This window comes from Pleurodeles waltl, chromosome 4_1 (genome assembly GCF_031143425.1).
Source record: "Pleurodeles waltl isolate 20211129_DDA chromosome 4_1, aPleWal1.hap1.20221129, whole genome shotgun sequence".
Taxonomy (NCBI): Eukaryota; Metazoa; Chordata; class Amphibia; order Caudata; family Salamandridae; genus Pleurodeles; species Pleurodeles waltl.
This window is the reverse complement of record NC_090442.1, coordinates 131581103-131608310: the sequence shown is the minus strand read 5'-3', so window position 1 is coordinate 131608310 and position 27208 is coordinate 131581103.

Genomic DNA, 27208 nt, shown 5'->3' with positions numbered 1-27208 from the left:
TCTCCATAAGAGCCCATGTTAATTTTGACTACACTTTGACCTCTGCACCAGGCCAGCCTTGTGTTGCTGGTGTAGGGGTAATTTGAACCCCGGCCTGTGGACTTCCTAACCCCCTGAAACTGGCACTATAAGTCGAGTACTTACCTGTAAATTATACTAACTTTTCTTCCCCCCAGGAACTGTTTCTGAAAATTGCACTGTCAGCTTTTAAAACAGACAATTGCCAATGTTTCAAAAACTGTATAACTTATCGATTTCAAACTAAATGCTATTGATACATGTGTGAAATACGAAACTATTGTAAGTACTTACCTGCAGCTTGAGTCTTGTGGTTCTAAAAATAAATTAAGAAAACATATTTTTGCTATGTAAAAACCATTGGTCTGGAGTTAAGTCATTGTGTGTGTGCTTTTTCTATTGCTGGTGTGTACAACAAATGCTTTGCACTACCCTCTGATAAGCCTTACTGCTTGACCACACTACCACAAAAGAGAGCATTAGTATTATCTACTTTAGCCTTAGTTAAACCTCTGGGACACCCCTGGACTCTGTGCACACTACATCTCATTTTGATACAGTATATACAGAGCCAGCTTCTTTACTTTCTTTTCCATTTTAGAAAAGGTATTTGTAATCTACAGACCCCACTTGGGATAATCATTACTATTATCCTGTATGCCTTCTGAAAGCTTCCTCTGTACTTCCCTCCATGTGGTCCATTTTAAATACTGCATAAGGCAAGACCATTAGCGAGTATGATTTTTACATCAACTCACTTGAGTGTCACTAAATGGGGTGTTCGATTATGCATCATTCAATACCGCATATGTTTGGAGTGATGATTTGCAGTAATGGATTTTGTTTGTCTTTGGAGCACAGAATCTCTGGCACAAAAGACAAAATATTTATCTGTTTGTTTTAAAGGCTACATTGGGCTAGACAGAACACTGTGATGCAGGTCCTGAAGACAGCTGTGGGCTCCATATATGGCCACTAAAATGGCTGAAATGTGTTAACCCGTGGGATGCAAGATCAGTAGTTATCCCAAACATCCTCATGTTCATTCTCTTTTGATATTCCTTAGAAACAAACTTTGCCTTTTGCATAGGGATTTATAACCACTGGTTTTGAACGCCAATACCACTCTAAGGAGATATAACATACCTTCACTCTAAGCACTCTCTACACATATCCATCGGCCACCTAAGATTGTAAGATGATTGTGAGTCAAACCTGATGATGAAGCATGCCACCTAGATTGGTAGGTGAGGGTTCAGCCTAATGTTTTTACCACACCCACACCTTAGAAGTGAGAGCATGCAATGAAAACTTTTCAGAATTCCTGTGATTACTCTCATGTGCGGATTGTCTGTTTTTAATTGGTGATTACGTTTTTGGAGGACATCAATCTTTGGATGGCCTACTCCTCTAGTTACATCTTCTTATTGAGGGGTGTGGCTGCAACCTAGAAATTTACATTTGTACTCATGCTACCGTAATGACTTATGCTTGTTTTATATAGGATAAATACACATACCCACAACTTTTTGACCTGTGCTAAAGTGCTTGTGCTCTTCTCCCTAAACATGGTAACATTGGATAATACCCAATTGGCATATTTATTTATCTGTAAGTTCCTTGTAAATTGCACAAGATGTGACCGGGCCTGTAAACTAAATGCTGCTTGTGTGCCTGCAGCACTGATTGTGCCAGCCAAATAAGTAGCCTATTAACCATGCCTCAGGTCTGGCATTGCACACACATTGTGTGTGCAGTTTTGTCAGAGGGACTGCCTGGTTTCCCTAAGGACTCATCTGGACTGCTTTGCTGGAAGGACTGCTGATCTGCTTGTTGCCCTGCTGCCTGAAGACCCTTGACTCAGCTGGAAGGACTCTGCCTTCCCCACAAGTGCTCTCTAAGGGCTTGGTTTGAGCTTGCCTCCTCTTCTGAGGTCTCAGAGTTATCAAAGACTTCCCCAAAGAGAATAAAATCCAGCAGGCCAGAAAATGGACACAACGCCTGCAAAATTTGACACAACGCCTGCTGGATTGACACTGTGCCTGCTTCACGGCTGAAAAATAACTGCATTGCCTGCCGGATCGATGCAGCACCTGTTGCCTCTTCTCAATGCATTCTGGATTTTCCACGCATCATCCCTGGATGTCAAAATTTCCCTGCATTGCAGTGATGAACCAAGGCTGCACTCCTGGAAACCAACACATTGCCTTTCAGCATTGAAAGAAATGACACATTGCCTTTACTGCGCCTGAATGTTTAATGCATCACTTTATTTTTCGGCGCTTACCTCCTCAGTAGCCCTCTGTGTCATTATTTTTGGCACATTCTTGGTATTGTGTGTTAAAAGGATACAATCTCTGATTCTTAAGTATTGAGACTCATTTAAACCAGAGATAACTTGAGTTATGCATATTGGATTTTTGTTGTTTTGGTCTTATTTTATTCAGATAAATATTATCTATTTTCCTAAACTGATGTGGAGTACTTTTTGGTGTTTCACTGTTTTTCTGTAGGAGTTATTGCACAAAGACTTTGCACATTGCCTTCTAAAGTAAGCCTGACAGCTCTGTGCCAAGCTAACAAGAGAGTGAGCACAGGATAACCTAGGTTGTGTTGTGACTTTCCCTGACTAGGATTGCGGTCCCTACTTTGACAGGCAACATACCTCTGCCAACTAGAGACCTAGGGCAAGATGTACAAAACTTTTTGCAAGTCGCAAACAGCAACGTTTTCTGTTTGTGACGTGCAAAAAGCACAGTGCAATGCCCAATCCCCGTTTTGCGATTCGGTAACCTGGTTACCGATTCGCAAAATGGGAATGCGAGTCGCAATTAGGAAGGGGTGTTCCCCTTCCTAATTGCGAGTTGCAGCGCGATGTTGTAGTGTTTTGTGACCGCGAACGCGGTCGCAAAACAATCACAGTTTGCACCCATGTCAAATGGGTGCTAACCCATTCGCAAAAGGGAAGGGGTCCCCATGGCATTAAGAACATTTTTCCAGAGCAGGCAGTGGTCCTATGGACCACTGCCTGCTCTGAAAAAAATGAAACGAAAACATTTCATTTTTTAGTTTTGAAATGCATCTCGTTTTCCTTTAAGGAAAACGGGCTGCATTACAAAAAACAAAACTGCTTTATTTAAAAGCAGACACAAACATGGTGGTCTGCTGTCTCCAGCAGGCCACCATCCCTGTGACTGCTGCGATTCTCAAGGGGGTCAGGGACACCATCCAACATTCTGAATTGCGACTCGCAAATTGCGAGTCAGTCTGACTCGCAATTTGCAAGTCGCAATTCAGAATTTCGCTACATCTGGCCCCTAATTTCTAACATTGGTGGCAGCAGTAGGATGGGACTTCTGTTTGTGCAGTGCCATACAATAGCTAAGTTTGCACTACCTACCCACATTTAAAAACAATTTCAATTGTTTTTCCTCTTTTGCAATTTTTCCCTGCTTCACATTTTTAATTCATTCTATACATCATGTTTCGTGCTAGTTCTACAAGTGGAGTCATGGAGCTTGAGTTGGCTAAGCTGGAGGATTACCCAGTCAGCCAGTTGAAAAGCTTCTGCAAAGGAATGGGGGTACCTGCCTGAGGAGCCACCAAGAAGGTGAAGTTTCAAATGGCACTGAGGGCCTGAACAGAGTCCCACACTCAAGAGGATGATGAGTTGGGAGAGCCAGTGAATGGCCCTTCTGAGGACCTACCTGCAGCAGTAGAGGGCGACACCTCTGGATTTGTGCTACTTGCAGGGCGCAGTGTCTCAAGTCACAGCCTGGCAGCAGAGGAAAGGAGAGATAAGAGAGAATTCCAGCTGCAGTTAGCAAAACTAAAAACACAGTCTGACGGTGAAGCCAAGCAAGATGAAGCTGAAAGAGATGACGGGGGGGGCTGAATGAGCCTTAGCAGAGAGGAAATTACTTCTGGCTCATAAACTAAAAGAGTTGGAACTCAAGGCCAGGCAGGCAGATTCCAGCAGTGGTGGTGGCAGCAAATTTACAATACCTGATGGAGACAAGAAGATTTGCATACCCAAGGATTTGGTGCCCAGTTAAATGGTGGGAGATGACATTGATAAGTGGTTGTTAGACCTGTCAGCTCTTGAGGTGGTTCCCCAGTCTTTTTGGCTTTTGACCGCTTGTTATATTCCTGTGCTGAACTTCGTTTTTTCTGGCTTTAGGACTCTGGGCGCTTCACCACCGCTGACTAGTGCTAAAGTGCAAGTGCTCTTTGTCTAAATTAGGTTGGTGATTGGGTTTCTCCATGACTGGCGTTTTTGATTTACTAGTAGGTTTTTAGTAAACTGCACTAGACATGCCAGAGGCCTGTAAATCAAATGTTACTAGTGGGTCTGCAGCACTGATTGTGCCATCCAATGAGCAGCACTGTAAACATGTCTCAGACCTGCCATTGCAGTGTCTGTGTGTGCAGTTTTAAACTGCTAGTTCTACCTGGCAAGGGCACCCACTTGCCAGGCCTAAACCTTTCCTATTACTACATTTAAGTTACTCATAAGGTAGGCCCAAGTGACACCCAGGGGCAGGGTACAGTGTATTTAGAAGGTAGGTGTAGGACCTGGCCTTTTTTGCAGGGTCATTCCCAAACTTTTTACCTCCTTCTTCCTATTTTTTCTGAACTGTTTTTGTTGACTTTAGGACTTTAGGCACTTTACCACTGCCAACAAGTGCTAAAGTACATATGATCTCTGTATAAATTGTGATTCTTATTGGTTTTCCCTCATTGGCACATTTAATGTACTGGTAAATACCTAATGAAGTGCACAAGCAATGCCCAAGGCCTATATATCATATGTTACTAGTGGGCCTGAAGCACTGATTGTGCCACTTACACGAATACCCCTGTAAACATGTCTGAGACCTGCCACTGCAGTGTCTGTGTGTGCAGGTCTGCACAGGTCTGCACTGCCAATTTGACCTGGCAAGTGTACTCACTTGCCAGGCCGAAACCTTCCCTTTTTCTACATGTAAGTCACCCCTAATGTAGGGCCTAGGTATCCACATGGGCAGGGTACAGTGTATTTAAAAGGTGTGTTGTACATGGCCTGATAGTGAAATACTGCCAAATTCATTTTTCACTATTGCAAGGCTTGTCTCTTTCATAGGTTAACATGGGGATTGCCCTTAAATATCTTTTAATTTCAGTTTCCCATTGGGAGCAGATAGAGATAGAGTTTTGGGTCTCTGAGCTCACAATTTAAAAATACATCTTTTGGTAAGGTTGCTTTTTTATATTTGCTGTTTGAAAATGCCACTTTTGGAAAGTGGTCATTTTCTTGCTTAACCATTCTGTGTCTCTGCTTGGCTGCTGAATACAGGGCAGGACCTTGTGCACTACAAAGACTTTCCTTTGAAGTTTGCCCACTTCAAAGGCAGAAATGAAGACAAATATTGGACTGCTGACCCCACAACTTCAGAAAACTTTTAGACTGAGGACAGGTGGAAGAGCTGGATAGTTCAGGAGGACTTACCTCTCTGCCTGTTGCTTTGCCGTGCTGGCCTGCGGCTGCTACTTCTGCCCTGAGAGTGAAAGGACTATACTTTGCTTTCTACATCTTCTCCTCCTCCTGTTGTGAAGTCTCAGGGACAGCAAAGACTTCATAGGGAGCAATAGCTCCATTGTTGCTCCTTTCCAAGAAGTATCCACTTCAGGTGATCTGGACCAAAATATGCCTGACTGTTTTTGACACCCTGAAGGAGGCCATGTGTACAGCACCTGTGCTCAAGGCTCCTGATTTTTCTAAAGAACTTTTGTTGCAGACAAAAGCTTCAGAGCATGGTGTGGGAGCTGTGCTCTCCCAGCTTCACAAAGGGGGCCTAGATCAACATGTAGCCTTCATCAGTGGGAGGTTACGTCCCTGGGAGCAGATATGGGGCACAATTGAAAGGGAGGCTTTTGCTAAGGTCTGGGCACTAAATAAGCTAAGACCCTAATTGTTTTTTACTCACTTCCAGATTCAGACAGACCACAGGCCCCTCAGATGGCCCATGCAGATGAGGGGTGGTAATACTAAACTGTTGAAGTGGTCCATCTCCCTGCAAGGAATGGACTTCGTGGTGGAACACCACCCTGGCACAGAACACGCCAATGGATATGTTCTGTACAGTTTCTTCCGCCTTAGTGATGAGAACTCCCATGAGGTTGGGTACTTTCAGCTGGGGGGAGCGTGTGATAGACCTGACAGCTCTTTGCATGGTTTTCCCTGTATTTTTTGCTTTTGATCTCCTGTTATGATTCTGTGCTGAACTTCGTTTTTGCTGGCTTTAGGACTCTGGGCACGTTACCACTGCTGACCAGTGCTAAGGTACAAGTACTCACTGTCTAAATTAGGTTGGTGATTGGATTTCTCCATGATTGGCATATTTGATTTACTAGTAAGTACCTAGTAAACTGCAGTTGAGGTTCCAAGGGCCTGTAAATCAGATGTTACTAATTGGCCTGCAGCACTGATTGTGCCACCCATATGAGTAGCCCTGTAAAAATGTCTCAGATCTGCCACTGCAAGCTTCTGTGTGTGCAGTTTTAAACTGCCAGTTCGACCTGGCAAGTGCACTCACTTGTAAGGCCTAAACCTTCCCTTTTACTACGTATAGGTCACCCCTAAGGTAGGCCCAAGGCAGCTCCATGGATAGGGTGCAGTGTATTGAAAAGGTAGGACAAGTACTAGTGTGTTGTACACGCCCTGGTAGTAAAATACTGCTAAATTATTTTTTCACTAATGGAAGGCCTATCTCTCCCATAGGGTGTCATGCGCTGCTTTGCAATAATTTGGGTTACAATCCAGAGCAAATCACAATTCCCACCACAATATTTTGCATTACAAAAGTAACGCAAACCTGACAAAAAGCATTAGTAAAACTGAGCCCAAGTGAATAGCCCCAACTAAAGTGCAGACAAGGACATTTCAAGTAACTTGTTAACATTATACTGGCATTGCCTTCTTTTTATAAATTATTTGAGACACACAAGTCAATCTAGGTTACATGCTGCCCAGTCACCACTTCCTTAACAACATACCTGCCTTTGAAGTCTAGTAAAGGCTTTCCTGTTGCATTTCACATTTACATGTGCAGTTCTGCCTCACCTGGGTCTCTAGAGATCTGAGCGCAGTGAAGAAGTGGAGGTTGGCAATATTGCCTACCTTCTCCTGCCTCACTTGGGTCTCCAAAGACTGAGGTGAATGGGAGAATGCACCAAATGACTTCCTCCCTGTCACCATGGAGCTGCAATGGATCACAATTATGTGCTGTGCTGCTGACAAGTGGCTCTCATGAGCTGCTGTCAACGCGGTCCCGGCTCACTGCTTTCAGTGTGAGAGCAAAGAGAATGGCTTTGAGCTTGGAGGGAGTGGGAATGCACAGAAGGTGGTGGCGTGGGTGGCAGGAGGCCAGGTATTTTTTGGGCAAATTTGCTTGACGGGCTGGGGGGTAGGTATATGCAGAGGGTGGTGTGAGTGGGTGGCAGGAGGCCAGGGTTTTTAAAATATTTATAAATAGGTATGGGAGGGTTTTTCACAAGTTGAGGATGAATGGCAGGAGCAAAGGTATGTAATTTAAATTGGAGGAAGAGAGGTTATTTGTTGAGGGTAGCGGGGTGGGTGTGTTGGAGGGCCCACTCTTAATCCCCATTTTAGATCTGTTTTAGCTTGACATCTTTTTGTAATACTGGCTTTTTACTTATTTTCCACTAACATGAGAATATGCTGCATATGCATCTATTCTTGATAGGCATTGTGGTCCTGTAGTCTGCACATTTAGTTTAGGGTCGTACAATCAGATCGCAATGCCCATGTGTTCTTTTCTTGCACTCACTAGGAGACAACCATTTATGCTAGAAATACCAAAGTAGCTATTTTGCAACTCAGACACAGTGCAATAAGGACAGTGTTTTACTATATAAACAGCATCCACGCTAGGCTCAGTGAGAGGAGCACTTCATGCTGGGATTTTCATGGATCCACTGTGAACTGTGACTGAGATGCATCCCTCTTGACTCCGCCCTTCATCCCATGAAGAAAGATAGCCTACACTCTTAGATTGGCTTCCTGACTCCTAAGACCAAGGTATGGGGGTTAGACCATCCCATTGGATCTGGCAGAGGCTACTCCCACTAAGCCCTCTTCAGTATAGTATTAGTAACAGATAGGAGTGGGTTAACATTAGTAACAATGAACAGGGTTGAATAGTTTGTAGTTTTCATCATTCTAATAAAGCTGATTTCAGTAATGTGTCTCATGTGTCTAATAATCGCAACTCACACATTATTTGCAAGAATACAATCATTTCAATAAATGTTTTGAAAATCCTTTTCATATCTTTCTTGTGTACACCTTGGGCATGCAAGAGTAACAAATGAAAGGATTAGATCTGTTTCCCCACATTCCTTGGGAATCACACTGGTCATGTTTAAGGATATTAATAACATCTATTACCCTGGTATCGTTAGGGGTTTTGATGTGGTACTATGAACTAGCCAAAACAAATCAACATTTGCATATTATATATGTAGACTGCGGCCCTCATTCTGAGTTTGGCAGGTGGCCTCCTGAGTTTGGCGGGTGGCCTCAGAAAACCACCACTCCGGTTTTCCACCTGCTAGCCCTATTATGAGTTTCCTACTGGGCCAGAGGGCGGAAACAGCGTTTCCGCCTGCTGACCCAGTGGGCAACAGGCCACAACATTGACGCTGGCTTGTTATCGAGCTGGCAGCAATGTTGTGGTGCATCGGGTGTGACAGCACCCGTTGCTCTTTTCACTGCTTGTAATTTAGTCAGTGAAAAGCAAGACAGGGCTGTCCATGGGGGGCCCTGCACTACCCATGCTAAGGGTATGGGCAGAGCAGGGGCTCCCATGGGGCCCCCGGCACCCCATCTCCACCAGCCTTTGCATGGCGGTTCCACTGCCATGCAAAAGCCAGCGGAGAGTGGACTCGTAATCTCCAGGACAGCTGTGCTTGCAGGGCTGCCCTGGCAGATTAATGCCATCGGTACCGCCAGGCTGTTGACCCGCAGCATCATGTCGGTGCCAGCGGTCGGACCCTGGCCGCTCCACCACGGTCATAATGTGTAGGCCAGACGCCTGCTTTGGCAGGGGTCCCACTGCCACTGCGAGTCTGGTGGTCCCAGGTCTGCCAGACTCGTAATAAGGGCCTGAGTCTCTATGATATATGTAGACTGAGTCTGTGGACCCTTAATGTTTCTGATGACCTATTTTTATGATCAGGACATTTGTACCTGTAAACAATATTCTAGCTGCACTAGTTCTCATGGGACAATATACTAATGAAATATATGTGTACAGTATCTGAACTGGCCACCAACTCCTCTCTGTCAATGCTTCAAGTTGGCTGATATATTTGTTCCATAAACATAGCTTTTTCTACTGTTCATCTTGTGTTAGTACTTTGGATACATTCTTCCTGGAGGTTAAGGAGTTGCCTCAGCTACAGTACAAATTATTCTCTGGTACCTACACATATCCGCCTCAATAGATCATAAATGGTGGCACATGGCTAATGATTGTGAGACTTCTTTTCTCTGATTTAGAGAAGGGTGCTAAAGCTTAGTACTACTACATTGTAGTACATGTTAGGCAAATACTTGGAAATAATTAATTTGAAAAGCCACGTTATACAAAATTCAGTTTGGAAAAAGGTTTGACATTTTAACTTCGACCTTTGCCACTATTGGGCCCTAGTACAGAAATTTGGTAGGAATTGAGTTAGGCTATTAAATCTGCCAAAATGAATTAATGATAAGACCAGATAAATATGAAGTTTTTTAAAAACTTTTTTAATGTGGCAGGCCATCCACCGCTCTGCAGTTTAGAGGGAGGTTGTTTCTGGGAAACAAAAAAAAACCAATGATCCTGATACTCAGGACGTTTTCTTCCTGTACATCAGGTTCATTGTTCATGTTCTCTGCCTGGGTTTGTCACACCTGAAACCCAGGCAGAGGAGGCAACTGCTTGTTTGATGCATCTCGTACTCCATCAAGCACTAAAGAAGGCAGTTGCTGGCAGTATTTACTGATTTAAGGGAACATTCCTTAGTGTATGCAATTCACTAAGCAACTTATACAACCGTTATTCTAGCCCAAGGATTCATATTTAGTATATACCCGAAAAAAATGGCAGTTTATGATTAATAGTATGTATTAATTTTAATTATGCTTGATTATCTTTTCTTCTCTTACCTAAAGAAGTATTTTTCACTTGTTCTTTCCTTACCAGCTCCCTTGTGAATAGAGGATTTATTTGGTTACTTTCATACTTTCTGAAGCAATTACGTCTATACTTTCTAGCTGTAACATGTTTGCAGATAAGTGTGGTTACAATTCTTTCATTTGTGTTTTAATAAATACTATAAAGGCAACACCTCTGTGTGGATGCTCAGTTTCTAAACAATTCAGCTGACACAACCCTATGAGTGCTCACTAAAGGACTTAGGCGGTCATTCTGACCCTGGCGGTCAAAGACCGCCAGGGCGGAGGACCGCGGGAGCACCGCCGACAGGCCGGCGGTGCTCCAATGGGGATTCCGACCGCGGCGGTAAAGCCGCGGTCGGACCGGCAACACTGGTGGTCTCCCGCCAGTGTACCGCCGCCCCATTGAATCCTCCAAGGCGGCGCAGCTTGCTGCGCCGCCGAGGGGATTCCGACCCCCCCTACCGCCATCCCGCCGGGAACCGGATGGCGGTAGGGGGGTCGCGGGGCCCCTGGGGGCCCCTGCAGTGCCCATGCCACTGGCATGGGCATTGCAGGGGCCCCCGTAAGAGGGCCCCTACAAGTATTTCACTGTCTGCTTGGCAGACAGTGAAATACGCGACGGGTGCAACTGCACCCGTCGCACAGCTTCCACTCCGCCGGCTCGATTCCGAGCCGGCTTCATCGTGGAAGCCTCTTTCCCGCTGGGCTGGCGGGCGGCCTGAAGGCGGCCGCCCGCCAGCCCAGCGGGAATGTCAGAATTACCGCCGCGGTCTTTCGACCGCGGAACGGTAACCTGACGGCGGGACTTTGGCGGGCGGCCTCCGCCGCCCGCCAAGGTCAGAATGAGGGCCTTAGATTGACAAAGAGTTTGCAACAGATTTGCGTTACTAAATTAAAGCAGACCTGCAGCAAAGTCTTCTTTTGGTATTTACAAACCAACAGAGATCACTATTTGTGTTGTTTAGTAACAAAAGTAACACAAGGCAGCACAATGTGCTGTTTTGTGCTACTTGCATCAGGGGGAGTTCCTTAGAGGGTGCATGGGCATACTTGTGCATCCACCCATGGATTTTGATGCAAATCCATACCCACACAAGACTTGTAGACATGGATTTATACCAAAATCCTGTGCCTACCTCAGGCACACATAACGAGGAGGAATATCTTTAATGTGTATCATTTTTACCTCTTTGAATGTGTGATAAACTCTGCATTACACATACATAGAGGAAATAGACTTTAAAGCATAGTTTTGTGCACAGCTAGACATCTTCCTGCACAAAAGCTATACAGACCACAACATAGACACACTTGCACTATGGCACAAGGTTGTCTGCCTTAGTTCATGAATACACAATGTGAGCCAGCTTGAGAACAGACCAGAGCTGCACAATGTATTTGTAGATATGTCTCATTTCTGCTCTCTCCAGGTCATGCAGTGCATCACAGCAACTTTGCTTGCTGCCCTGCTTTACGTGAACTCTTAGTAAATCTGGGCCCTGACACTTGTGCATAAGTTTAGTACACATGTGCAAGACATGGACTCCTATTTCACTAATGTAAGCCTCCTTTTGAAGTTTTATAACCACTGTGGATCCTTATACAAGTGTAAACCTACTTCCATCAACAGTTGTGTGTCATAAGTCTGAAAATGTTTACTTTTGCCGCAAACCAGCAGTGACTGTATTAAAAAGAAGTAGAGCATCCTCTCATACCTTTCCAATAGGATATATTGTGCAATTTACAATTACATGGGCAATTTATGTATACTGGCCCTACAGAGGTCAGCACAACGTGTCCATCACAGGTTCAGTGAAGGTAGACTTTTAGGCTGAGGCTTTATATATGTAAAAGGGCAAACACCCTGGGATCTCCTGCAAAAGAAGCAGTGTTTTTTGAGGTGGAGTCCCTTCTGTGGGCTTTATGCTTGTGTACACAGTTGCATTGCACAAAGGCATCTAAAGATTGAGGTAGCAAAACTGTTGACTAATCAAACATGAACCAACCCATGATCCCTAAGTGTGATAGGAAAATTATTTTCCAACTCTCCCATGAGACATGCTATTCCTATGCTACACGTGTCTTGGACATCCTGTCCCACTTTCACAAGAACTAACACAAAACTTATCTTAGATTGTGGGCAAATATGCACAAGGTGAGCTAAATACCTCGAATCCTCACAAAGTAAAACCAATCACAAGCCATTAGAAGAGCTCACCTTTGTTAATGTATGAAAATCTAAGCTTCAGAAATCACAAAACACGTTGTAAACTGTAAACTGTAAACTTCGCACGTGTATAGCGCACTACTCACCTGTTAGGGTCTCAAGGCGCTGTACGGATTCCACTGTGGAACCCCTCCTGGCTTTTCCCTGTGAGGCGCTGTAGGAGGTTGGCCTGGCTTGTAGTGGGTACCAGAGGTACATACACCTTGTGCCAGGTCCAGTTATCCCTTATTAATGTAGAAGAGGTGTTTCTAGCAGCTTAGAATGATAGAAGGTAGCTATGGCAAAGCAGTTTAGGCTGAACTAGGAGACATGTAAAGCTCCTACTATATCATTGGTGTCATATGCACAATATCATAAGAAAACACAATACACAGATATACTAAAAATAAAGGTACTTTATTTTTATGACAATATGCCAAAAGTATCTCAGTGAGTACCCTCAGTATGAGGATGAGAAATATACACAAGATATATGTACACAAACCAAAATTATGCAAGTAATAGCAAAAGGTAGTAATGCAAGCAATGTAAAGTTACAGTAGATTGCAATAGGAGCACATAGGTATAGGGGCAACACAAACCATATACTCCAAAAGTGGAATGCGAACCACGAGTGGACCCCAAACCTATGTGAGCTTGTAGAGGGTCGATGGGACTGTAAGAAAACAGTGAGGGTTAGAAAAATAGCCCACCCCAAGACCCTGTAAGGTAGGTGTAAAATGCACCTACAACCCCCAGAGAGCACAGAAGTCGTGATAGGGGGATTCTGCAAGGAAAACCAACACCAGCAACGTAACAACAGTGGATTTCCGGACCTGAGTACCTGTAAGACAAGGGGACCAAGTCCAAGAGTCGCGACAGTGAGCCCAGGAAATGCCAGCTGAGGGTGCAAGGAAGCTGCCACTGGATGGAAGAAGCTTGGTGTTTTGCAAGAACGAAGAGGACTAGGAACTTCCCCTTTGGAGGATGGATGTCCCACGTCGTGAAGAAGCTTGCAATGGGGTTCCCACGCAGAAAGACTGCAAACAAGCCTTGCTAACTGCAAGGGTCGTGGTTAGGGTTTTTGGATGCTGCTGTGGCCCAGGAGGGACCAGGATGTCGCCACTTGGATGAGGAGACAGAGGGGGCGCCCAGCAAGTCAGGGAGCCCTCACAGAAGCAGGCAGCACCCGCAGAAGTACCTGAACAGGCACTTGGAAGAAGAGTGAACTGGATTCCACGCAAAGTCACAAAAGGGAGTCCCATGACGCCGGAGGACAACTCAGAAGGTTGTGCACTGCAGGTTAGAGTGTTGGGGACCCAGGCTTGGCTGTGCACAAAGGAAATCCTGGAAGAGTGCACAGGAGCCGGAGCAGCTGCAAATCACGCGGTACCCAGCAATGCAGTCTAGCGTGGGGAGGCAAGGACTTACCTCCACCAAACTTGGACTGAAGAGTCACTGGACTGTGGGAGTCCCTTGGACAGAGTTGCTGAGTTCCAGGGACCACGCTTGTCGTGCTGAGAGGGGACCTCAGAGGACAGGTGATGCAGTCTTTTGTTGCCTGCGGTTGCAGGGGGAAGATTCCGTCGACCCACGGGAGATTTCTTTAGAGCTCCTGGTGCAAGAAGGAGGCAGGCTACCCTCAGAGCATGCACCACCTGGAAACAGTTCGAGAAAGCCGGCAGGATGAAGCGATACAAGGTTGCTAGTAGTCGTCTGGCTACTTTGTTGCGGTTTTGCAGGCGTCCTGAGCAGTCAGCGGTCGATCCTTTGGCAGAAGGTGAAGAGGGAGATGCAGAGGAACTCTGGTGAGCTCTTGCATTCGTTATCTGGTGAGATTCCCAAAGCAGAGACCCTAAATAGCCAGAAAAGGAGGTTTGGTTACCTAGGAAGGAGGATTGGCTACTAAGAGAGGTAAGAGCCTATCAGAAGGAGTCTCTGACATCACCTGCTGGCACTGGCCACTCAGAGCAGTCCAGTGTGCCAGCAACACCTCTGAATCCAAGATGGCAGAGGTCTGGGGCACACTGGAGGAGCTCTGGGCACCTCCCCTGGGAGGTGCAGGTCAGGGGAGTGGTCACTCCCCTTTCCTTTGTCCAGTTTTGCACCAGAGCAGGGCTGGGGGATCCCTGAACCGGTGTAGACTGGCTTATGCAGAGATGGGCAGCATCTGTGCCAATCAAAGCATTTCCAGAGGCTGGGGGAGGCTACTCCTCCTCAGCCTTCACACCTATTTCCAAAGGGAGAGGGTGTTACACCCTCTCTAACAGGAAATCCTTTGTTCTGCCTTCCTGGGCCAGGGCTGCCTGGACCCCAGGAGGGCAGAAACCTGTCTGAGGGGTTGGCAGCAGCTGCAGTGGAGACCCTGGAAAGGCAGTTTGGCAGTACCCGGGTTCTGTGCTAGAGACCTGGGGGATCATGGAATTGTCCCCCCAATACCAGAATGGCATTGGAGTGACAATCCCATGATCTTAGACATGTTACATGGCCATGTTCAGAGTTACCATTGTGACGCTGTACATAGGTAGTGACCTATGTATAGTGCACGCGTGTAATGGTGTCCCCGCACTCACAAAGTCCGGGGAATTTGCCCTGAACGATGTGGGGGCACCTTGGCTAGTGCCAGGGTGCCACACACTAAGTAACTTTGCACCCAACCTTCACCAGGTGAAGGGTAGACATATAGGTGACTTATAAGTCACTTAAGTGCAGTGGTAAATGGCTGTGAAATAACGTGGACGTTATTTCACGCAGGCTGCAGTGGCAGGCCTGTGTAAGAATTGTCAGAGCTCCCTATGGGTGGCAAAAGAATTGCTGCAGTCCATAGGGATCTCCTGGAACCCCAATACCCTGGGTACCTCAGTACCATATACTAGGGAATTATATGGGTGTACCAGTATGCCAATGTGAATTGGTAAATTTATTTACTAGCCTGTTAGTGACAAATTTGGAAAGCAGAGAGAGCATAACCACTGAGGTTCTGGTTAGCAGAGCCTCAGTGAGACAGTTAGGCATCACACAGGGAACACATACAGGGCACATACTTATGAGCACTGGGGCCCTGCCTGACAATTCCATGATCTTAGACATGTTACATGGCCATGTTTGGAGTTACCATTGTGACGCTATACATAGGTAGTGACTTATGTATAGTGCACGCGTGTAATGGTGTCCCCGCACTCACAAAGTCCGGGGAATTTGCCCTGAACGATGTGGGGGCACCTTGGCTAGTGCGATAAAAATGACACAAAGAAATCTCTTATTTGCCCCCCAAGCACCGGTACGCCCCCTTGCATACATTATGGGGGTCATTACAACTTTGGCGGGCGGCATGCGGCCGCACTCCCGCGGTGCCCATTTGGACATCCCCACTGGGCCGGTCCGCCCGCCGGCCCAGCGGGGATGTGGGCCACAACATGGAAGCCGGCTCCAAATGGAGCCGGCTGTGTTGCGGGCGAGCGACGGGTGCAGTTGCACCCGTCGCGGTTTTCACTGTCTGCTGTGCAGACAGTGAAAAGCTGCACGGGCCCTGTCAGGGGGACCCTGCACTGCCCATGCCTGTGGCATGGGCAGTGCAGGGGCCCCCAGGGGCCCCACGACTCCCTGTACCGCCAGCCTTTTCCTGGTGGTTCATACCGCCAGAAAAAGGCTGGTGGTCGGGGACTCGTAATCCCCTGGCCAGCGCTGGAAGCAGCGCTGCCCAGACGGATTATCACCGCCGGGGCAAAAGTGGCGGAATACCGCCGGCGGTGCGGCCGCGTCGCTTCCACCGCGGTCGTAATACGCCTGGAAGCACCGCTAGCCTGTTGGCGGTGCTTCCGTCATTTTAGCCCTGGCGGTCCCGTACCGCCAGGGTCAAAATGACCCCCTATGTCTGGTGCTGTCATAATGTCGTGCAAGGGGTTACAAAGTGGCGTCATAAAGTGGCACCATGCAAGCATGGTGCCACTTTGTAACTATGGCGTGATGTTTTTGGCCTTCCAACTCCATATTAGTGTAAAAAGGTTAGCTAGGCCCTCTTAAATCTGGGCCTTTGTGTTAAAGACATTTTTCTCTTTGTATACAATTGTAAATGCTGTTGGGTATGCTTCTGTGATTAGGTTTTAAAATGTAAAGCCTTTTGTCCAATGCGGTCACAAAACAATTGCAGTTACCACCAGCTCAAGTTGATGGTAACCAATTCGCAAACGGGAAAGGGTCCCTGTAAGGAAATGCCTCCTTGGCATGGTTGCCCCCTGACTTTTTGCCTTTGCTGATGCTATGTTTACAATTGAAAGTGTGCTGAGGCCTGCTAACCAGGCCCCAGCACCAGTGTTCTTTCCCTAACCTGTACTTTTGTATCCACAATTGGCAGACCCTGGCATCCAGATAAGTCCCTTGTAACTGGTACTTCTAGTACCAAGGGCCCTGATGCCAAGGAAGGTCTCTAAGGGCTGCAGCATGTCTTATGCCACCCTAGAGACCTCTCACTCAGCACAGACACACTGCTTGCCAGCTTGTGTGTGCTAGTGAGGACAAAACGAGTAAGTCGACATGGCACTCCCCTCAGGGTGCCATGCCAGCCTCTCACTGCCTATGCAGTATAGGTAAGCCACCCCTCTAGCAGGCCTTACAGCCCTAAGGCAGGGTGCACTATACCATAGGTGAGGGTACCAGTGCATGAGCATGGTACCCCTACAGTGTCTAAACAGAACCTTAGACATTGTAAGTGCAGGGTAGCCATAAGAGTATATGGTCTGGGAGTCTGTCAAACACGAACTCCACAGCACCATAATGGCTACACTGAAAACTGGGAAGTTTGGTATCAAACTTCTCAGCACAATAAATGCACACTGATGCCAGTGTACATTTTATTGTAAAATACACCACAGAGGGCACCTTAGAGGTGCCCCCTGAAACTTAACCGACTATCTGTGTAGGCTGACTAGTTTTAGCAGCCTGCCACAAACCGAGACATGTTGCTGGCCCCATGGGGAGAGTGCCTTTGTCACTCTGAGGCCAGTAACAAAGCCTGCACTGGGTGGAGATGCTAACACCTCCCCCAGGCAGGAGTTGTCACACCTGGCGGTGAGCCTCAAAGGCTCACCTCCTTTGTGCCAACCCAGCAGGACACTCCAGCTAGTGGAGTTGCCCGCCCCCTCCGGCCAGGCCCCACTTTTGGCGGCAAGGCCGGAGAAAATAATGAGAAAAACAAGGAGGAGTCACTGGCCAGTCAGGACAGCCCCTAAGGTGTCCTGAGCTGAGGTGACTCTAACTTTTAGAAATCCTCCATCTTGCAGATGGAGGATTCCCCCAATAGGGTTAGGATTGTGTCCCCCTCCCTTTGGGAGGAGGCACAAAGAGGGTGTACCCACCCTCAGGGCTAGTAGCCATTGGCTACTAACCCCCCAGACCTAAACACGCCCTTAACTTTAGTATTTAAGGGCTACCCTGAACCCTAGAAAATTAGATTCCTGCAACTACAAGAAGAAGGACTGCCCAGCTGAAAACCCCTGCAGCGGAAGACCAGAAGACGACAACTGCCTTGGCTCCAGAAACTCACCGGCCTGTCTCCTGCCTTCCAAAGATCCTGCTCCAGCGACGCCTTCCAAAGGGACCAGCGACCTCGACATCCTCTGAGGACTGCCCCTGCTTCGAAAAGACAAGAAACTCCCGAGGACAGCGGACCTGCTCCAAGAAAAGCTGCAACTTTGTTTCCAGCAACTTTAAAGAACCCTGCAAGCTCCCCGCAAGAAGCGTGAGACTTGCAACACTGCACCCGGCGACCCCGACTCGGCTGGTGGAGATCCGACACCTCAGGAGGGACCCCAGGACTACTCTGATACTGTGAGTACCAAAACCTGTCCCCCCTGAGCCCCCACAGCGCCGCCTGCAGAGGGAATCCCGAGGCTTCCCCTGACCGCGACTCTTTGAACCTAAAGTCCCGACGCCTGGGAGAGACCCTGCACCCGCAGCCCCCAGGACCTGAAGGACCGGACTTTCACTGGAGAAGTGACCCCCAGGAGTCCCTCTCCCTTGTCCAAGTGGAGGTTTCCCCGAGGAATCCCCCCCTTGCCTGCCTGCAGCGCTGAAGAGATCCCGAGATCTCTCATAGACTAACATTGCGAACCCGACGCTTGTTTCTACACTGCACCCGGCCGCCCCCGCGCCGCTGAGGGTGAAATTTCTGTGTGGACTTGTGTCCCCCCCGGTGCCCTACAAAACCCCCCTGGTCTGCCCTCCGAAGACGCGGGTACTTACCTGCAAGCAGACCGGAACCGGGGCACCCCCTTCTCTCCATTCTAGCCTATGCGTTTTGGGCACCACTTTGAACTCTGCACCTGACCGGCCCTGAGCTGCTGGTGTGGTGACTTTGGGGTTGCTCTGAACCCCCAACGGTGGGCTACCTTGGACCAAGAACTAAGCCCTGTAAGTGTCTTACTTACCTGGTTAACCTAACAAATACTTACCTCCCCTAGGAACTGTGAAAATTGCACTGTGTCCACTTTTAAAACAGCTATTTGTGAATAACTTGAAAAGTATACATGCAATTTTGATGATTTGAAGTTCCTAAAGTACTTACCTGCAATACCTTTCGAATGAGATATTACATGTAGAATTTGAACCTGTGGTTCTTAAAATAAACTAAGAAAAGATATTTTTCTATACAAAAACCTATTGGCTGGATTTGTCTCTGAGTGTGTGTACCTCATTTATTGTCTATGTGTATGTACAACAAATGCTTAACACTACTCCTTGGATAAGCCTACTGCTCGACCACACTACCACAAAATAGAGCATTAGTATTATCTATTTTTACCACTATTTTACCTCTAAGGGGAACCCTTGGACTCTGTGCATGCTATTCCTTACTTTGAAATAGCACATACAGAGCCAACTTCCTACATTGGTGGATCAGCGGTGGGGTACAAGACTTTGCATTTGCTGGACTACTCAGCCAATACCTGATCACACGACAAATTCCAAAATTGTCATTAGAAATTGATTTTTGCAATTTGAAAAGTTTTCTAAATTCTTAAAAGACCTGCTAGGGCCTTGTGTTAGATCCTGTTTAGCATTTCTTTTAGAGTTTAAAAATTTGTAAAAGTTTGAATTAGATTCTAGAACCAGTTGTAGATTCTTAAAAAGTATTCCAACTTTTAGAAGCAAAATGTCTAGCACAGATGTGACTGTGGTGGAACTCGACACCACACCTTACCTCCATCTTAAGATGAGGGAGCTAAGGTCACTCTGTAAAATAAAGAAAATAACAATGGGCCCCAAACCTACCAAAATACAGCTCCAGGAGCTTTTGGCAGAGTTTGAAAAGGCCAACCCCTCTGAGGGTGGCAACTCAGAAGAAGAGGATAGTGACTTGGAGGACAATTCCCCCCTACCAGTCCTATCTAGGGAGAACAGGGTCCCTCAAACCCTGACTCCAAAAATAATAGTCAGAGATGCTGGTTCCCTCACAGGAGAGACCAACACCTCTGAAATCACTGAGGATAGCCCCAGTGAAGAGGACATCCAGTTAGCCAGGATGGCCAAAAGATTGGCTTTGGAAAGACAGATCCTAGCCATAGAGAGGGAAAGACAAGAGATGGGCCTAGGACCCATCAATGGTGGCAGCAACATAAATAGGGTCAGAGATTCTCCTGACATGTTGAAAATCCCCAAAGGGATTGTAACTAAATATGAAGATGGTGATGACATCACCAAATGGTTCACAGCTTTTGAGAGGGCTTGTGTAACCAGAAAAGTGAACAGATCTCACTAGGGTGCTCTCCTTTGGGAAATGTTCACAGGAAAGTGTAGGGATAGACTCCTCACACTCTCTGGACAAGATGCAGAATCTTATGACCTCATGAAGGGTACCCTGATTGAGGGCTTTGGATTCTCCACTGAGGAGTATAGGATTAGATTCAGGGGGGCTCAAAAATCCTCGAGCCAGACCTGGGTTGACTTTGTTGACTACTCAGTGAAAACACTAGATGGTTGGATTCAAGGCAGTGGTGTAAGTAATTATGATGGGCTGTACAATTTATTTGTGAAAGAACACCTGTTAAGTAATTGTTTCAATGATAAACTGCATCAGCATCTGGTAGACCTAGGACCAATTTCTCCCCAAGAATTGGGAAAGAAGGCGGACCATTGGGTCAAGACAAGGGTGTCCAAGACTTCAACAGGGGGTGACCAAAAGAAAGGGGTCACAAAGACTCCCCAGGGGAAGGGTGATGAGACAACCAAAACTAAAAATAGTAAAGAGTCTTCTACAGGCCCCCAAAAACCTGCACAGGAGGGTGGGCCCAGAGCCTCTTCACAAAACAATGGGTACAAGGGTAAAAACTTTGATCCCAAAAAGGCCTGGTGTCATAGCTGTAAACAGCATGGACACCAAACTGGAGACAAGGCCTGTCCCAAGAAAGGTTCCACTCCAAACTCCCATCCAGGTAACACTGGTATGGCTAGTCTCCAAGTGGGATCAACAGTGTGCCCAGAGCAAATCAGGGTCCACACTGAAGCTACTCTAGTTTCTGAGGGTGGGGTGGATTTAGCCACACTAGCTGTCTGGCCGCCTAACATGCAAAAATACAGACAGCAACTCTTAATTAATGGGACCAGAATAGAGGGCCTGAGGGATACAGGTGCCAGTGTCACCATGGTGACAGAGAAACTGGTTTCCCCTGGCCAATACCTGACTGGAAAAACTTACACAGTCACCAACGCTGACAATCAGAGAAAAGTACATCCCATGGCAATGGTTACTTTAGAATGGGGAGGGGTCAATGGCCTGAAACAGGTGGTGGTCTCCTCAAATATCCCAGTGGACTGTCTGCTTGGAAATGACCTGGAGTCCTCAGCATGGGCTGAGGTAGAACTAAAAACCCATGCAGCAATGCTGGGTATCCCTGAACTGGTGTGTGTGAAAACAAGAGCACAGTGCAAGGCACAGGGTGAACAAGTAGAGCTGGAGTCTGGAAGAATGGCCCAGCCTACCAAGAGGAAAGGAAAGTCAGTTGGGAAACCAACTGCAACACAGCAAAAGAAAGGGAACCTCTCTTCTCAGGAAGAAGTTCTGCCCTCTGAGGGAACTGAGCCTTTGGAGCTTGAACCTTACCAGGTTGAGCTCTTAGGCCCAGGGGGACCCTCAAGGGAGGAGCTGTGTAAGGGACAAGAAACCTGTCCCTCTCTTGAAGGCCTTAGGCAGCAAGCTGCTGAAGAGTCCAAAGGCAAGAAAAATGGAACGCATAGGGTCTATTGGGAAGATGGACTCCTGTACACTGAGGCCAGAGACCCCAAACCTGGTGCCACTAGGAGAGTGGTAGTGCCTCAGCTGTTCAGAGAGTTCATCCTAACATTGGCCCATGACATTCCCCTTGCTGGACATTTGGGACAAACCAAGACGTGGGAGAGGTTAGTCAACCACTTCTACTGGCCCAATATGTCCAACATGGTTAAGGAGTTTTGCCTCTCCTGCCCCACCTGTCAAGCCAGTGGTAAGACAGGTGGGCATCCAAAGGCCCCCCTCATTCCACTTCCAGTGGTGGGGGTTCCCTTTGAAAGAGTGGGTGTGGACATAGTTGGTCCACTAGAACCTCCCACAGCCTCAGGAAATATGTATATCCTGGTAGTAGTGGATCATGCTACCAGGTATCCTGAAGCTATTCCCCTTAGGTCGACTACTGCCCCTGCAGTAGCCAAGGCCCTCATTGGTATCTTTACCAGAGTGGGTTTCCCTAAGGAGGTGGTGTCTGACAGAGGTACCAACTTCATGTCAGCATACCTAAAGCACATGTGGAATGAGTGTGGAGTGACTTATAAATTCACTACACCATACCATCCACAAACTAATGGCTTGGTTGAGAGATTCAACAAGACATTAAAAGGCATGATCATGGGGCTCCCAGAAAAGCTCAAAAGGAGATGGGATGTCCTCTTGCCATGTCTGCTTTTCGCTTACAGAGAGGTGCCACAGAAGGGAGTAGGATTCTCACCCTTTGAACTTCTGTTTGGTCATCCTGTAAGGGGACCACTTGCCCTTGTTAAAGAAGGCTGGGAGAGACCTCTCCATGAGCCTAGACAGGACATAGTGGACTATGTACTTGGCCTTCGCTCTAGAATGGCAGAGTACATGGAAAAGGCAACCAAAAACCTTGAGGCCAGCCAACAGCTCCAGAAGTTTTGGTATGACCAAAAGGCTGCACTGGTTGAGTTCCAACCAGGGCAGAAAGTCTGGGTTCTGGAGCCTGTGGCTCCCAGGGCACTCCAGGACAAATGGAGTGGCCCTTACCCAGTACTAGAAAGGAAGAGTCAGGTCACCTACCTGGTGGACCTGGGCACAAGCAGGAGCCCCAAGAGGGTGATCCATGTGAACCGCCTTAAGCTCTTCCACGACAGGGCTGATGTCAATCTGTTGATGGTAACAGATGAGGATCAGGAGGCAGAGAGTGAACCTCTCCCTGATCTTCTGTCATCAGACCCAAAAGATGGCACAGTAGATGGAGTGATCTACTCAGACACCCTCTCTGGCCAACAGCAAGCTGATTGTAGGAGAGTCCTACAACAGTTTCCTGAACTCTTCTCCTTGACCCCTGGTCAGACACACCTGTGTACCCATGATGTGGACACAGGAGACAGCATGCCTGTCAAGAACAAAATCTTTAGACAATCTGACCATGTCAAAGAAAGCATCAAGGTGGAAGTCCACAAGATGCTGGAATTGGGAGTAATTGAGCGCTCTGACAGCCCCTGGGCTAGCCCAGTGGTCTTAGTCCCCAAACCTCACACCAAAGATGGAAAGAAAGAGATGAGGTTTTGTGTGGACTACAGAGGGCTCAATTCTGTCACCAAGACAGATGCCCATCCAATTCCAAGAGCTGATGAGCTCATTGATAAATTAGGTGCTGCCAAATTTCTAAGTACCTTTGACTTGACAGCAGGGTACTGGCAAATAAAAATGGCACCTGGAGCAAAAGAAAAGACAGCATTCTCCACACCTGATGGGCATTATCAGTTTACTGTTATGCCCTTTGGTTTAAAGAATGCCCCTGCCACCTTCCAAAGGTTGGTGAATCAAGTCCTTGCTGGCTTGGAGTCCTTTAGCACAGCTTATCTTGATGATATTGCTGTCTTTAGCTCCACCTGGCAGGATCACCTGGTCCACCTGAAGAAGGTTTTGAAGGCCCTGCAATCTGCAGGCCTCTCTATCAAGGCATCCAAATGCCAGATAGGGCAGGGAACTGTGGTTTACTTGGGACACCTTGTAGGTGGAGGCCAAGTTCAGCCACTCCAACCCAAGATCCAGACTATTCTGGACTGGGTAGCTCCAAAAACCCAGACTCAAGTCAGGGCATTCCTTGGCTTGACTGGGTATTACAGGAGGTTTGTGAAGGGATATGGATCCATTGTGACAGCCCTCACTGAACTCACCTCCAAGAAAATGCCCAAGAAAGTGAACTGGACTGTGGAATGCCAACAGGCCTTTGACACCCTGAAACAAGCAATGTGCTCAGCACCAGTTCTAAAAGCTCCAGATTATTCTAAGCAGTTCATTGTGCAGACTGATGCCTCTGAACATGGGATAGGGGCAGTTTTGTCCCAAACAAATGATGATGGCCTTGACCAGCCTGTTGCTTTCATTAGCAGGAGGTTACTCCCCAGGGAGCAGCGTTGGAGTGCCATTGAGAGGGAGGCCTTTGCTGTGGTTTGGTCCCTGAAGAAGCTGAGACCATACCTCTTTGGGACTCACTTCCTAGTTCAAACTGACCACAGACCTCTCAAATGGCTGATGCAAATGAAAGGTGAAAATCCTAAACTGTTGAGGTGGTCCATCTCCCTACAGGGAATGGACTTTATAGTGGAACACAGACCTGGGACTGCCCATGCCAATGCAGATGGCCTTTCCAGGTTCTTCCACTTAGAAAATGAAGACTCTCTTGGGAAAGGTTAGTCTCATCCTCTTTCGTTTGGGGGGGGGTTGTGTAAGGAAATGCCTCCTTGGCATGGTTGCCCCCTGACTTTTTGCCTTTGCTGATGCTATGTTTACAATTGAAAGTGTGCTGAGGCCTGCTAACCAGGCCCCAGCACCAGTGTTCTTTCCCTAACCTGTACTTTTGTATCCACAATTGGCAGACCCTGGCATCCAGATAAGTCCCTTGTAACTGGTACTTCTAGTACCAAGGGCCCTGATGCCAAGGAAGGTCTCTAAGGGCTGCAGCATGTCTTATGCCACCCTAGAGACCTCTCACTCAGCACAGACACACTGCTTGCCAGCTTGTGTGTGCTAGTGAGGACAAAACGAGTAAGTCGACATGGCACTCCCCTCAGGGTGCCATGCCAGCCTCTCACTGCCTATGCAGTATAGGTAAGCCACCCCTCTAGCAGGCCTTACAGCCCTAAGGCAGGGTGCACTATACCATAGGTGAGGGTACCAGTGCATGAGCATGGTACCCCTACAGTGTCTAAACAAAACCTTAGACATTGTAAGTGCAGGGTAGCCATAAGAGTATATGGTCTGGGAGTCTGTCAAACACGAACTCCACAGCACCATAATGGCTACACTGAAAACTGGGAAGTTTGGTATCAAACTTCTCAGCACAATAAATGCACACTGATGCCAGTGTACATTTTATTGTAAAATACACCACAGAGGGCACCTTAGAGGTGCCCCCTGAAACTTAACCGACTATCTGTGTAGGCTGACTAGTTTTAGCAGCCTGCCACAAACCGAGACATGTTGCTGGCCCCATGGGGAGAGTGCCTTTGTCACTCTGAGGCCAGTAACAAAGCCTGCACTGGGTGGAGATGCTAACACCTCCCCCAGGCAGGAGTTGTCACACCTGGCGGTGAGCCTCAAAGGCTCACCTCCTTTGTGCCAACCCAGCAGGACACTCCAGCTAGTGGAGTTGCCCGCCCCCTCCGGCCAGGCCCCACTTTTGGCGGCAAGGCCGGAGAAAATAATGAGAAAAACAAGGAGGAGTCACTGGCCAGTCAGGACAGCCCCTAAGGTGTCCTGAGCTGAGGTGACTCTAACTTTTAGAAATCCTCCATCTTGCAGATGGAGGATTCCCCCAATAGGGTTAGGATTGTGTCCCCCTCCCTTTGGGAGGAGGCACAAAGAGGGTGTACCCACCCTCAGGGCTAGTAGCCATTGGCTACTAACCCCCCAGACCTAAACACGCCCTTAAATTTAGTATTTAAGGGCTACCCTGAACCCTAGAAAATTAGATTCCTGCAACTACAAGAAGAAGGACTGCCCAGCTGAAAACCCCTGCAGCGGAAGACCAGAAGACGACAACTGCCTTGGCTCCAGAAACTCACCGGCCTGTCTCCTGCCTTCCAAAGATCCTGCTCCAGCGACGCCTTCCAAAGGGACCAGCGACCTCGACATCCTCTGAGGACTGCCCCTGCTTCGAAAAGACAAGAAACTCCCGAGGACAGCGGACCTGCTCCAAGAAAAGCTGCAACTTTGTTTCCAGCAACTTTAAAGAACCCTGCAAGCTCCCCGCAAGAAGCGTGAGACTTGCAACACTGCACCCGGCGACCCCGACTCGGCTGGTGGAGATCCGACACCTCAGGAGGGACCCCAGGACTACTCTGATACTGTGAGTACCAAAACCTGTCCCCCCTGAGCCCCCACAGCGCCGCCTGCAGAGGGAATCCCGAGGCTTCCCCTGACCGCGACTCTTTGAACCTAAAGTCCCGACGCCTGGGAGAGACCCTGCACCCGCAGCCCCCAGGACCTGAAGGACCGGACTTTCACTGGAGAAGTGACCCCCAGGAGTCCCTCTCCCTTGTCCAAGTGGAGGTTTCCCCGAGGAATCCCCCCCTTGCCTGCCTGCAGCGCTGAAGAGATCCCGAGATCTCTCATAGACTAACATTGCGAACCCGACGCTTGTTTCTACACTGCACCCGGCCGCCCCGCGCCGCTGAGGGTGAAATTTCTGTGTGGACTTGTGTCCCCCCCGGTGCCCTACAAAACCCCCCTGGTCTGCCCTCCGAAGACGCGGGTACTTACCTGCAAGCAGACCGGAACCGGGGCACCCCCTTCTCTCCATTCTAGCCTATGCGTTTTGGGCACCACTTTGAACTCTGCACCTGACCGGCCCTGAGATGCTGGTGTGGTGACTTTGGGGTTGCTCTGAACCCCCAACGGTGGGCTACCTTGGACCAAGAACTAAGCCCTGTAAGTGTCTTACTTACCTGGTTAACCTAACAAATACTTACCTCCCCTAGGAACTGTGAAAATTGCACTGTGTCCACTTTTAAAACAGCTATTTGTGAATAACTTGAAAAGTATACATGCAATTTTGATGATTTGAAGTTCCTAAAGTACTTACCTGCAATACCTTTCGAATGAGATATTACATGTAGAATTTGAACCTGTGGTTCTTAAAATAAACTAAGAAAAGATATTTTTCTATACAAAAACCTATTGGCTGGATTTGTCTCTGAGTGTGTGTACCTCATTTATTGTCTATGTGTATGTACAACAAATGCTTAACACTACTCCTTGGATAAGCCTACTGCTCGACCACACTACCACAAAATAGAGCATTAGTATTATCTATTTTTACCACTATTTTACCTCTAAGGGGAACCCTTGGACTCTGTGCATGCTATTCCTTACTTTGAAATAGCACATACAGAGCCAACTTCCTACAGTCCCCATAAGACCCCTTCTCCTTTGTGAATGCAACCGAAAATGCTTTTTCAGAGCAGGTAGTGGTCCCACGGACCACTGCCTACTCTGAAAAAATGAAAAGAAAACTTTCTTTTTTTGC